Consider the following 14724-nt stretch of genomic DNA (forward strand, 5'->3'; position numbering starts at 1 on the left):
AAGCAAATTATTGTAAGAGTAGCCTCGTTCCAGAACTCCAAGGCTAGACAACTACCTTAAAAAAAAAAAAGGAAAAAGATTTTTCTAAAAATTACATGATTCCAGGGGTTGGAGCTCTAAGAAAGTCACTGTCCATCTTCCTCCCCCTCCTCCTCCTCTTCTCTGTCCTGACAGGTGGGAAAAAAAGCTCCAGTGTTTCATACTCTGAGGAAACACAGTTTGTTCTCAGCATTGCTAAAACATTTCCTATTTCATGTTATAAGGGCATTCCAAAAACTTTTTTTTTTTTTAATTTATACCAAATTTGAAAAAAGACAACAGGGATTGAAGTTCTTGTTTTTTTCTGGTTTATGTTGTTGCTCAGATGAGACCTCAGCACCACACAGAGCTGGTAAAATGGAATGAAGGGAAGAGACTTGACTGTAACTGGAATGGTTTGTTATTTGTTAATCCGTATCCTACGCCTCCCTCCCACCTTCCACTTTCTGAGGAGCAGTAGCACACTGACTCACTGAGGAATTATCCAAAGAATAGAAGACTGTCCAGCATCACCTTCTTCAAAGGAGAGCTGGTACGCAGCTACTGCCTGTCAGGTTACACACACTGTCTGAGACAAATCCTGAATTTAACCTTCCTTGTCTCAAGGGCTGCCAGGACAAGACACCCAGAGCCCTCTCTGTGTCTTCTGCTGTTTCACCAGGTCCTGCAGGAGGGTACCTGCGGCACAGACAGTGTCCCCTCCTGGCAACTTCACCTTCAGCACCATCCACTAGTCCTGGGTACTCCCTGGATATGGGCTTCCTCAGACATAGGGTCTCTGCCACACCTCTGATTTCAGGTCTGGGCAGGAAAGCAGTCCCACGGCCAGGGCAGCCCCGTCCCTCCTCACACTTCACTCCTCAGCCACCACTGCCTCATTCTAACTAGCAAATGCTCCGCCAGAGAAGCCTTTCCCTAGCACTTCTCAGGGTTTTCTCAATCCATAAGTAAATAAACAGCACTGCAAATCTGAATTAATAGTAAACATGGCAAATATAAACCTAAAGGAAAAAGATGCTAGAGGGATGGATATAGTCTGAAGAGAATATACCGAAGGATTTATAGGACTATTAAACACAGAAAACAGAGCAAGAGAAACACAACAGTACACAAGGATCACCATTGAATGGGTTTCTTGGGAAGCCCAAATATTCTTTTTTCCTTGCTCTAGAAATAGCACTTTTTTCATGTGCTATAAAGAGACATTTGCACTCTCTGCTATGAGAAGACAGTTGCACAGCTGGATCTCCACAGAGGAAAAGGCACAAGGCAGTGTAGTGCTGCCACTAGTAGTTAACACTGCTGTTGTCTTTCTTTTATAGTGCCTAGCACCATGTGGATACCTTCAAAGAGGTGCTCTAGGACAGAGGCAAGATTGCACCAAGATGAGCGATGTTAGTGCAGTGAGACCAGTGTGAGATCTGCTCCTCCTTGTGGGGTGGTCCCACTCACCTCCACCATCCCACGGGAGGCTGAAGACCCCATGACAGGGTCTCTTGGTTTGAGGAGGACCTTCTGAGAAAAAGCCCTAACTAGTGCTGGGGAAGCTAGGAGTCTAAGGGGTGAATGGGGCCAGACCTAAGCGTGGACAGTGAGGCGGTGTGTGGACCACAGCTGAATGCTCGGTTCTTATACTGCAGGTTCTTCTCTCAGCTGGGAATTTGGCTACGAATCTAACATCATCCATAGCTCTCTCCCTTTGGGGTCTGTTCTCCGGTGCCAGAAAGGTCCTGCAGGGTGAACGCTGAACTTCCCTTAAATGGGAAAACAGCAAAAGGAAATTTCGAGATTTGGACTACGAAAAGTGCAAAGTGATCTCTGCTTCTGTATCAGACGCCAACAAAATAGACACATTTTCAGTTAGGCACCCATGTTTTGAGTTTTTAATTGCACGATATATGGTGTCACTGAAAAGTCAACGTGGAGCAGCAGGTTCTGTGCCGCTGCTCCCTCGGCTGCTCTTACTGAGCAGAGGCGGTCGCCCGGCTGATGAACCTCTTCAGCCATTTGAACATTTCATAAAAAGCTGCACTTCTGGAAGGTTTGATATGTTTGCCAGTATCCGCACAGGCCCTAGTGATTTATTTTTTGGTAGTAAGTACTACTCATTCATTGAACTTCAGAGTTTTCCTGTGTGGTTTTAAAAGCAATTTGGCCAGAGGTAAGAGCTGCAGACCCCATGGGCTGTAGCCAGCATTTGTTTCACATAAATCATAGCTTGCTTTAGGTTACATTTTCTTTGGAATGGAAAGCTAATTTGTTTAGTTATGTTGGTCTGAGAGCATCAAATTGGACTATATTGTCACTGGTAACAAAAACAAGCTCGCAGACTGCTCAGGACATCAGTAAAGGTAATTGGTCAAATAGCTTCATCCAGCCATAACTCTAAAGGTAGACGTCTGATAAGTTAGTCAAAGCTTCACCTTTCATGAGCTATCAGTTCATACATCACCCTTCACATGAAAAGGGCCTCATTCCCACAGCTTTAGCACAAGAAGGTTTTTTCATTCTAAAAAATAGCATCTGTGCACAAGATAGTCTTGGAAATTTTATATCAGCAACTAATATCTTACTAAATCAGACCTTAAGGATAGTTCTCCTGGGATATTTGAGTTTATTTTGTAATTGTACTACTCATTCACTGAAGTCACACCTTTCAAATCAAACCTTAATATTAAATCCAAGCAAAAGAAGCGATCATGCTTCCAGCTTCTAACAGTAAGATGAAATAAGTTTAATTATTCAGTAAAATTATTTATGGACAAGTGGCTTCTTGGTAGCCTCTGTCATCATTATGTCTCAGACTAACAGAACAATTTTTTAAAATTAAAGATTCTTTGCTAATTTATTAATTATATGGCCTCTCTTTTTAAAATTTTAATGCTGCATTTCACAGCACTGTAAAATAATTATAAGGAAGAAGACAGTGGTCTCATTCATGAATGACATGAGGGTGTTCCTTCTGTTCCTAGAGCAGGCGTTACCAAAACCCTGCTGGTGACCACCACTGGTGGGGTCCCAGTCCTGGAGTCCCAAAGCTTTCCTCCTTTGCTTTAACATGGAAGTAACCCTGTCAAAAAGAGCTATTTATAACAGATAATACTGGATATGGATCCAGATATCGTGTTCCTCTCCTTACATTGACTTTCCTGAGGAATTAAAATTTAGGAAGAGTAAAGATCTCTGCCCCCAAACTTTAGTCCTCTTCATAAAGGAAAAGGTTGTGCTACCATGTTACAATGCATTTACCTCCTGATTTGGTCATTTTTTTGCTATTGTCAAGCTTTAATAGGTCTGGTTGCATTGATTTTGATGGAATTAATGACCCCAGAGAATCAAAGGTGTTAACACTACCCTGGCTTTGTACAGCATTAAATGGTAAAACAACGTACAAGGTTTCAGGCGCAGGAGCTTCAGCCTCCTTACTCTGATGACCTTTTAATGCTATAAGGAAAGAAACATTAAGTAAAGCATTTGAGATGCGAGTCATTAAACTTTTTGCTCTAAAACCATTTCTTATAAATGTTTTCTTATAAACTGAAAAGAAATAAGTAAATTCTACTGTTTCACATTTTCTTTGCATCCCTTCTTTGACAGGAAGGAGGAGAAAAGAGAGGAGAGGAGAGGAGAGAAGAGAGAGAAAACCCCCCAAGCATTAAGCTGTTTTGTGTGCCGCTGCTGGGATCTCTTATTTTTCTCTTGGTGGACAAGTAACCTACACACTGGGAAGGAGAGACAGTAGGGACAAAGTGCAACTAGTACTGGCTCCAACGTGCAACCTGGGGAAAAGCAGGTGTAGTAAGCGCTCCTGGCAGCTACTCTGACTCCATCGTGCTTGCAAGACCATACGCCTGTACCAGATCTTTACCAGCAGTGACACTCATGCCGGCTGCCAGCCTGGCTTAGGAGAGACCTGCTGGCCAGGGGACCTTGTGTCCATGTGGCCTGTGGGTGCCCCTGTTGCTCCCCTGGTCCCCAGCCTCAGCTGCAGCTCCACTGGGAAGGATGCGTTTCCGAATGCATCAGCAGTGTGTCCAAGCACATGACTATAGGCTGCAAACACAAGTGCAAGGGAAAATCATGGCATATAGACATACCTCAAGTGCAATCACCCCCTCTGAGGCTTGGCAAGCTTGTACCAGACAGAGTCAAGATGCTTATGGTATTGCTTGTAGTTGTGCTTCCACTCACATCAGGTGGCAGTTTCATCTTTTCCTTGGATGGAATTTTTTTCCCTGCAAGATTTTCTAGTGGTTGTTGGGTTTGGGTTTGGGTTTTTTTGCACGTGTATACTTTTAGCATTTGAAATGTCCCATCCCAAAGCTTGATTAGCATTTTGCTAATTTTGTAGCTACCACCTGCTATTACTAGAAGATACAAAGAACAACTATTCCCTATCCACTTTTTCTATGCTGTTCACAATTTGACTGTATCCTCCCTATGTCATTTCTGTTCCATGCTAAAGAGCCTAAGTCTGTTCTTACTCCTTGTAACGGAGATACTCTGTTTACCCACTCTTGGCACCATACCCTTTTCTTTTCCAGTTGTCCTGTTGTCTTTCTGAGCCTCTCATCGCCACTTCTAGCACATAATGTTTCCTAGCTATTTATAGGTCTGTACTACATAGTTTACAATCAAACTAATTTGCTTGTATCATTTAGTAGAAATTCTGTCTCCTTATACATATTCTAGTATTCAAAGGATGCTAATTCTGCACTATCTAACTAATACCCAAATGTGCTGGCAATAATCAGAAATGGACTAATTGGCAATCACACCCCATATAGATCTCAGTACGCCAGCCTTTATTATATAGCGCTTTATACATATGGATACATGGGAAATCAAGCTGTTTCTTCTTGAAAGTTTACTATGTAAAGTTTAATTCCAGCCACTACACAAGAATATGTGCAGATAGGAGACATAAGGCTTTGTTGCTCTCTTCATTCAAACTTGGGTAAAAGCTACTGAAAAACTGGTCAAAATATTATGCTTTTAGCCCTTCTCATGAATGGCTTGTCTCACTTTTCTACCTGTCTTCACATTGCAACAACTCATTCCAATACATGATCAGAAAAAGAAAACGGAGGCATTATGTTATTGGGGAATTGCTCATTTGAGTTTAATAGCTCTATTTTTATAATTATTGATTGAAAATTACTCTCTTGGAGGGTTGTTGAAATATGTTTTCGTGATACATTTTGCACCAAAAATGCCAATACTTACTGCTCTATAATCCTGCCTTTAGTTTCCCCAGTTGTCCATCTGCTAAAAGGAGGCTCCTTTGTGTAACGCTCCTTTGTGCAGCACACAAACACACCTGGGTGTAGCAATCATTTGTAGTAGGGCTGTCTCACAGCATCGCTGAGATGAGGCAGATTAGAGGAAATGCTAACTTGAAGCAAATGACAAATGATCCAAGGAGACGCACGATTACCAACCACTTGATAATCGCTACATGATAAGATCGTTGTGGTTTGATTGCACGTCAAGGCAGTGTGATGGTGCTTGTGCCGTGGGGCGTCCTGAAAGGCACCAAGAATGATCTGATATGGAGATCTGTGAAAAAATATGTGTTGAATTGATGGATAGTTTCCACCTCTTGGATTATCCATGATGTAGTGTCGTGTACAAAATAATCCTTTGCTTGAGCCCAGCGAGCTGGGAATTGCCGTCTCATCACATGGTGTTTCTTGGAAGCCAGATTTTTCCTAGCTTTAGCGCGAGAATGGGGGACTAAGGATCCCTTCGCCCACCCAAGGCCATGAACCACTCACCATTGCCTTCCCCCGAATCAGCAGCCTCCAACCTGCGGAATAAACACTCCAGCTGAAATATTAAGTAGGACTACAGATCTGACAGAGGGAGGGATTGTCTTGCAGATGCAGGTGCTGGTGCAACTGGAGGAGAACAAATAGCAGGGAACCAGGAGGAAGCGCTGTTCCCAGGGTCAGGCTGCAGCCAGGATGGCAAGGAAGAAGCAGCTTCTGGCAGGGATGGGGATTTGCAGTGCCTCCTAGGTAGAGAGCAGAGGGAACACCGCCGTCCAACTGCTAGCGTGCAAATATAGGTCCATCAAGATGTTGTTTCCTGGGATTGCTGTTTTTTCCTTTATGCTTCACAGAATATTTGTAGGTGCCTTTCCCATTACTTTTATTACACCTGGAAGTGCTGAAGCCTGTCATGGTTTCAGAGCTGAATCCTATGGAGCTGCAAAACTGGTGAGTCTTGAAAGGCATGTTGCTGTTTAAGACTGTCAGACGTATTTTAGTTGTGCAGTCAGCAGAAGTTTCAGTATATAGCTGTGATTTTTTTTTTGTATGTGCCCTGAAATATTCTGCTCCCAAAGGATGTTGATTAAAAATTGTAATAGGGGTTTTAACAGCCAAGCTACATGAAGATGTTCAGCCTTTAAGTACTGTCCCCAGCATTAATAAAATTAGTGGGAATACACTCTGCATTTGTGTAACAATTATCCCCCAGTTTCTGTTTTGTTCCTCTAGATCATCTTGCTTGCTTCAAGTCTCCATGATTTATTGCTAGATCTGCTTTGTCACCATCTGCTCTGCTGTTGCTCAAGAAAGAACAAATCCCCAGAAAACGTTACTGTCCAGACTAAGCACCATATAAGCATCCTTTGCATATTCAGCCAAACATTGACTAATGGCGAGCTAAGCTATAATCACAAATTCCCTCCTTTCCTGTTCACTACAGTTCAAATTCATATTAAAAACTTGGTGGAATTCAGCTATCCTCCTTGGGGATATAGGTTACCATCTGTCTGGTTTCCAGTTGTACATTTAAAAAACATTTGTCCCATTTTCATAGAACATCCTGCTGCACAGCAACCACTTTAATATCTAATTACACAGCATTATGTATCACGTATGTCACAACCAGAATAATTTGACCTAAGTTTCTCTTATCTAGGCTAGTCTGTTTTGCTATTTTAAATTAAGTTATCCAAACACCTACAAATCCAAAAGTATGCCTCTAGCTAATGTAATTAAAAAAAAATAAAATAAAAAAATATTGAACTGCCTGAGGAATATTTTGGATTTAATTTGGTAATTTATATAAGATTTTCATTTCAAAAGCAAGCTGGAATTTAAACTAAAGGTTAATGTACTTACCGTCGCATAAAAAAAAATAATCCAAGTTAGTAAAAGCAGGCAAGAGAATAGCAAAAGATACCGTATTTTAGGCTGCCCACATAAACACATTCAAATGCCAAAACCATAACAAAATAAATTAGTCTTCCCCACTCCTCAAATCTTCCCAGCTGTCGCCAGAGGCCTGTGCAGAGGACAGGCAGTCATTCTGTGGTCAGTCAGGGGAGAGCATCTACCCAAGCCACATCTACTCGGGATGCTTGACGAGGAGCCTACTCCAGCCTGCGGGAAGCTTCCTGTTGACTCCACCGAGCCGTGGCGCTGCCAGTGTCCCTCCTCCCCGCCCAACCCACGTTCGTCACTAACCGCACCTCTGAGCACCTTTACCATGCAGTTAATGATGACCAGGGCACAGATGCTCTGGGAGCACTGTGATTTCAAGTGCACATGAAACCGCTTGATACCAAAACCCCATGGGGCGGTGGCATTCACCGTCCTAGACCTGTAGCTCTCCTTGCACTACTTTGCCCAGCGGTGCTGTATTTCTGCCCTGCTCATGCAGGGGTGATGCTCCAGCAGCGGAGAGGTAATGCCTAGAGCCACATCGCATTTCCACCTTGCCTCCCCTTCCCCTGGCCAGGACCTTTCTTCTTCCCCCCAGCAAAGTGTTGAAGCAGGGCAGTGTTGCCACGAACATGGCCTTAAAGGGGGTAATGGTCTGTTGGTGCTCGGGGGCTTGTTGAGGGTGGGGAATAGGGAAAGGAGTCCCCCTTGTCTTGCAGACTCCCAGTTCCTCTGGGAGAGCTCCCAACCCAAGAGTGGGATGAGAGTGTCTCAGAAGCTGGCGCTCAATGAGAGGAGAAAGAGAGCGAGACGTAGGAAAACAAAAAAATCCTTCCCTCTTCTACCCAGAAACTCAAGTAGACCCCTTGGCCAGAAGTGTTGTTATCCAGCACTAAGTTGTGTCATGATACTTTTTTCTGCTATCAGGTCCTGGAAGATTCAAGTAGTATTTCCCATTGCTACCCCAAGGAGAACAGTTGCAGCAAACGACTCTTGAGACAACAAACAGATGATGGATAGTAGCAATTATTTTTTTTAACACGATTTTTTTCCGTCTGTATCTAGCCAGAAAGCAGTTATCCTGTTCACAGCTATTTGTCTAAGAAAAGCTATAAATGTAACTAAAGTTCACAGGGAACATACACTTTTGAGGGTGGTAGGATATTTTCCTGTAATCACATTGGTTCTGTCTGCACTGAATCTGAGGCAAATTACTCAGAAGTCTCCCTCAATTTCTCTGAGTCTTCCAGATAGATATGAGATAGTTAGTCCAAAGAACAATGTTAATGGTGGAGTCTGTAGTGCAGGATTCTTCCCCAAAACTCAGAACCGCCTTAGAAGAACACGCACCATCAAGAAGCTCGTCCTGAAAGCAGCCAAGCTTGATCAGCCAGCCTATCTCCACTGAATTGCCTCTGTGTTCTTCCACGTGAGGAAGACTCTGGCTGCTTTGCAAAGAAAAGGTCCGTTCTGAGCAAGCTGTATTGTTGGAGTGAGGGACAGATGGGGTGGCTGAGTATAGAGGGGTACCTTGAGAGACTGACTCTGTCATTCCTAGAGCACGAATAGATAAGGTGTATGACTGGGCAAAGGAGGCTCGCATCCCCCGGTCACGGTCACAGTTTGGTTGCAGATTAGCAAGCATCAGCTGTCCACTAGCAATGTTCTGAAGGCACTGCAGGTGCTTGGCCAGGCTCCCCGGGGCTCAGAGGGAGAGGCAGGAGTGTCAGCAGCGCAGGGCTGGAGGCGCACATGTGGTCGGAGCTGCCCATCTTTTGCAAATGATGATTATTTTCATTATGTTATTAGCGTTAAACTGAATTCACAGTAGTAAATGCCAGATTTTATCAGACAGAGAATGATGCCATTTAAGAAATGGATATTGAATTCTCGGGAAGAATTGCAGCAAAAAATGGGAAGTTTGTAAATCACTTAGATTTTAGAGAACTTGTTCTATTCTACAGACATCCAGTAGGACAGAAAAAGCTCTTTGTAGGAAAAACTGCACAGACATCATATAATGTTTCATTATACTGCTAAGCTAGTCAATGAGATTTAGAAAATATTCAGGCATCGATACCAAAGCCTATTTGCTAACTACCCCCAATGGTAATATTATGTTATTGGGCGCAGCTAGCTGGTAGAAAAATAATCTGATACCCATTAAAATTTATCTGCTGTTTCAGGACAGATTATCTGACCAAGATCAGTATGACTCTGAAGTTATCTCAGAGGACACCTCCTGAGCGCTATGATATTCAAACCAACATCTGAATGAGTAAAAAAGAACACAAGTAAGTACCATAACTTATGAGACATTTCATTATAAGTCTATCAGTGGACATGTTACCTCTTGAACTAGCCAATAAACAAGAAAATAAATACAGAAGGAAAGTGATCTCTACATTTACCTTGGTGTAACCTTGCACCTTTTGCTGAATGACAGAATTTATAACTTTATGCCCAGAACTTCATTTACACATCCACTTTTGAGCACATTTGCTCATACAACAACCGTGATTGCCAGAGCAATCACGCTTGCAGCCAAGGTACAAAATAATCCTCCATTTATGATTTGTCTACGCACAGAGGTCTAAGCACTCCAATAAAGGCAGGATTTAACAGTTCATCCCACTTCTCCTCATGGAATTAATCAGGACAACTGATGATAAGGCAGGCTTCCCATTTAATAAACAGATAACAGCCATGAGTTTTGCACACGTGAAGAGACAGTATCTCATGTCCCTGACCTGTACCGCGGGGCAGAAGTTAAAGGTTTGTATAAACTTATGAGAGATGAGAGAGGAACAAAACAAATAAATTATCTGTACGATTATTTGCCTTGTGAAGGAGAGTGGTCACAAGAGGCCATCGGAATAAAGAAGTCTTGGCTCTAGCACTGTAAGGAAGCTGCTACTCTGGGCACCTACACATTTTCCATAGGGATTCCTGTGTCACCAGTTCACTGCTGCTCATGTGCCGTTAACTCACCAGTGCAAGTTTGATCACATGGATGCTGCTATTTTATTTAACTGAATTAGGGTGCAAATAAGTCTCAGGATGTCTACAAACCCTTTTTGTGTCTGTGTTGAGTCTCCACATGGCTTTGCAAGGAGCTGAGTGGATGTGTTCACTCCTCGCACTTCCAATGGTTTTAAGTGCAGTGTTTTTTGGGCCAGCTTAAAACTAGGTTACCTGTTATGCTATTTCTTTAGAGAGAGATATGAAGAAATCTTCACAAAAAACCTGAACGTATCTAATCTTTCATCCCAAAGTGATGGGAATACTCCACAGTATTCTTTGCATAACCTGCAGTATGCACTAAGACAGGATGTTAATTCCATTTTGTGACTGCTGGTAAGTGCAAGATGGAGAATACATATATATCCATCCCAGAACATAAATTTCATGAGTGTTTTAAGAATCTCAGATGACTGAAACCGAAAAATATGAAGTGTTTTTTATGATTTTCAAGACTGATAATTGTTTTAGTGTCTCAGTCTCAATGTAACTTCTCCAAATAAATAAAAAGCCCTGGCTGGTACAATGAGCTTGAGAATATGAAAAGCCTCTTCAATGTCAAACATGGCTTCTGTTATACAGAAATTACCTAAATTCTATTTTAGCAAACAATTGATAAAATCTGCTTGGTTAGCTAGTAAGAGGGTATTAGAGTGAGTCTGCAAAACACGAATGCATCTTTGATTGCAAGCTGATACGACAAAATGAGCTGTATTAGTAAAAATGAACCTGAGCATTTCTATTTTTACTTTGCTAGAGGCTGTGATTTCCCAATGCACGTTTGTAATACCTAAAGAATATTTGATGGAGGGTGTGGGAACAAGCCATTATGAAATCTATGAATGGTCTAGCACCTGCAGCTGAGAATGCCTGATGACTGGGTATGATGGGAGATCAGCGTTCCATGTAAAGATCCTGTCTGAACTCTTAAGGGTAAAGACCTTGCAATTTGCTAGCAGAGAGTTTTGCAGAAAACTTTCCTCATACTTAAATTGAACTCCTAAGTGCTTGTGTAATAGAGTAATAATGATTAACCATACAGCATGTGAGCTGCAGAAGAAAAGTTTAGACTAAGAAAAAGACAAATAGGTGACTGCAGAGAAGTGCAATAATTCATAATTTGAAAATTGTACTAAAGAGTGAAGCAGCTTCTGAGCAAATAAAAAGCTTCTCACAGAAACATAAGATTAACCCTTAACTAGGTTAATCTACATGGTGTTTAGCTGTTTCACTCCTTGGTACTCTAAAGAGTAGGATTTGCAATAGGTCTATTAATCAAAGTGATGGAAGAATAAAATCTTCACACTCACCCAGAAAGGCATCAAGTCAATATCAAAATCATAACATTTTAAGTTAAAGCTGTCTATCTGGGCTTTGGAAATGTTTAGACTACACAACCGAAAGTTAGAAACCAAACATTTGAACTAAGCTGATAACAAGTGATCATTAATTAAGACTGAAGTCAACAATCTGGCACTGAAGAAGTTTCTAGGACACTGAGCCAAAAGTCTAAAGTAAGATGTCCAAAGTAAGTTCATAATAATTCATCATCAGTTTGAGATGAGATAAGCTCATTGGAGGAAGCCAAACGGGGATAACACAGGGGCCTACAGCCAGTCTGTATGATAAATACTAACTTCTCTTCTGAGAGAGAGCTAATGGGGACTCAGGATTCAGCTAATTTAGGACTGGTTTTTATAATTGGAGAAACAGTTATTTAGGGTGAGGCTACTAACCATTATTGATGTTGTCAAAGATTTATATTGAGATGCCAGCTAACTACCAAACCCAGCTGTTGAACCCAGTTGTGCTAGGCTGTGTCCCAGCACGTATTGGTGCCAGCCCTTGCTCCACCTACCTCTTAGTCTAAAAGCCAACAGTTTATTAGTACAGGAGATGAACAAACAGCCTCAGTAATAAAGTAATAACCACAGATGGGATGCGCTCAGTTTGTAGCCATCCAGTAGCAAAGATCTCAGCAGCCAGGTTATGAACAGAGTATGCTCTGCTGAGCGCTGGGGATTTTCAAGGGACAACCCATGGGCTGCTGGTGGTCTGCAAGGCACACAGAAGTGCATGGTAAAAGCAGAAACTGCACGTATCACTAGTTCTTCCTCTGTGTCTACTTTTGCCCTATGCAATTGTTCCTGGTTTCTTTTAATCATATAGTGTCCCTCAAAAGCTTGTTGAAGGGGATGGTTGTGCATAGGTTAGAATTCATAAGTGGGGAGTTAAAGGAGGAACTCTGCAGTGATGGATTTTCTCTTGATTTTTTTCACTTGCAAGAGGTAACCCTGGAGAGAAGGTAAAAGGTTGCCCATGTGCTATGTATATAAGTTATGTGGGCACCCTCCTGCTTCTCTTCCCCAGGACCGTGTGATGTGTCCTTATGGAGCCGCTGGCTGTGCCTGAAGGATGCTTGCAGTCTGTCATGGTTTAACCCCAGCCAGCAACTGAGCGCCACCCAGCCGCTCGCTCACTCCCCCCCAGTGGGATGGGGGAGAGAATCGGAAGAGTAAAAGTGAGAGAACTCGTGGGTTGAGATAAAGACAGTTTAATAGGGAAAGCAAAAGCCACGCACGCAAGCAAAGCAAAACAAGGAATTCATTCACCACTTCCCATCGGCAGGCAGGTGTTCAGCCATCGCCAGGAAAGCAGGGCTCCATCACGCGTAACGGTTACTTGGGAAGACAAATGCCATCGCTCCGAACGCCCCCCCTTCCTTCTTCTTCACCCAGCCTTATATGCTGAGCATGACGTCATATGGTATGGGATATTCCTTTGGTCAGTTGGGGTCAGCTGTCCCAGCTGTGTCCCCTCCCAACTTCTTGTGCACCCCCAGCCTACTCGCTGGTGGGGTGGGGTGAGGAGCAGAAAAGGCCTTGACTCTGTGTAAGCCCTGCTCAGCAGTAACGAAAACATCCCTGTGTTATCAACACAGCACAAATCCAAAACATAGCCCCATACTAGCTACTACAAAGAAAATTAACTCTAACCCTGCCAAAACCAGCACACAGCCTTGTTGTATGGACGATTTGGACTTGGGGGTGGTCCAAGACTGCCCTCCTGCAGTCAGCGTAGACCATCCCAACTCGGCTCCTGGAAAATGCAAGTGGTGGGCAGTAGCAGCTGCTGGCAGGGAGGCGAGGTGAGGCGAGAGGCACCTGCAGAGAGCCAGAGACAGGGCAAGAGCTGGGAGGGAGAGAGCACTGGTGTCTGAAATAACCACTTCCACCAGCAGCCGGGACCCGACGTGGTGCTCTCGCAACACGCCGTGCAAACTGGGCTGCTGTGATGCCTGCAGCCTGGTGTCCCTGCCGGAGCTCTCCCACCAGAAATGGGATGTGTGCTCCTCCCGCCCTCCTGCGTGGTTTCACCTGGCCATTCTCAAATATGTCCTTAATGCTCTAAACATTGTTCAGAGAAATAATTACCCTCCAAACTCTGTGTTCATTCTCACTCCTAACACAACAGTCTGTACATTCTGTATCATAATGGCCCTTCTGCAACGCATCCTCTGCACCAACAGAAACTGCTGCCAGAAAAGGAGAACTTGTGACATTTTTTGGTTATGAATACCCCCTCTCATGTCTCCCAGCGATAAACAGCTCCTGCAATATCCCCGGCCTGCACCGTAGATGGCGGTGTGCAGTTAATTTCCTTGGCGTATTTACCTGTTAGCTCGTTCCTTGACATTTGCTAGAAAACTACTTCACTCAGAAACAGCAAAAATGGTAACATCTGAGACTATATCTAAACACTATTAATTTCATATCTGAAATAGGAGTATTTGTTAAGTGTTTGCTGTAAACTTTAGTGTATCATAAATCCAGTTGTTTTTGTAAGTCAGATCCCAGAAGAAATCTAAGCTAAGAGACTGAAATGTAGATAAGCAAAAGAAAATTTCCTCGGGCTGTTGTATATAAGAATAATAAGTAATACTTAGAAGTAAAGTTATTAATTCCCCAAACGCAGGACTACATTCAGTCTATATGAATACTTTACACCAAATTAAAAAGCTAAATGTTTTAAGTCAACATTACTGCTCTCCAAAATAACTAATGTGTTCACCAAAACATTTTATGAATCTACATATAGTTCTTTAAAAATTTAGTCCTTTTTAGGTTTCCTACGCCACAAAACATACACCGCCTTTACTGGTTCCGCATTCAAAGACATCTTCCTACTCCATTTTTTCCTTGAGTAACAATCAGACTTCATAACTGCATTGTACCTACAATGCAGGCGGCATTTTGTACCCACAAAAAAGGCGGCAATGCTCTAAACAGCAAAGGGTGAAATGGGCTTGTGTTTTATTTGGTTTCTTGAAGGAGAGGCAGTATAGAAGGTAGGGGATTGCTATCCCCCCGGGTCCTCTCGGTCCTGTGCTTATGAGCATTGCCATGAAAGCTTTGGGGGCTGAAGCTGGTTTGCAGGAGGTCCACTAACCATGGGAAGATTAGTAGACAGCAGCCCAGGTTTCGCCTGG

The 14724-nt window shown here is 42.9% G+C and overlaps 1 long non-coding RNA gene across 1 annotated transcript in view; it reads left to right on the forward strand.

Annotated features, from left to right (window-relative positions):
* LOC142082435 (uncharacterized) overlaps window positions 1–7047 on the forward strand; it is a 28753-nt gene extending 21706 nt beyond the window's left edge. Inside the window, exons 2-3 of the long non-coding RNA XR_012673705.1 lie at window positions 365–571; window positions 3637–7047. This is a non-coding gene — a long non-coding RNA (uncharacterized LOC142082435). The remainder of the gene's footprint in view (window positions 1–364; window positions 572–3636) is intronic.
* The last annotated feature ends 7677 nt before the right edge of the window (window positions 7048–14724 follow it).

Source organism: Calonectris borealis, chromosome 4, assembly GCF_964195595.1.
Source record: "Calonectris borealis chromosome 4, bCalBor7.hap1.2, whole genome shotgun sequence".
Lineage (NCBI taxonomy): Eukaryota > Metazoa > Chordata > Aves > Procellariiformes > Procellariidae > Calonectris > Calonectris borealis.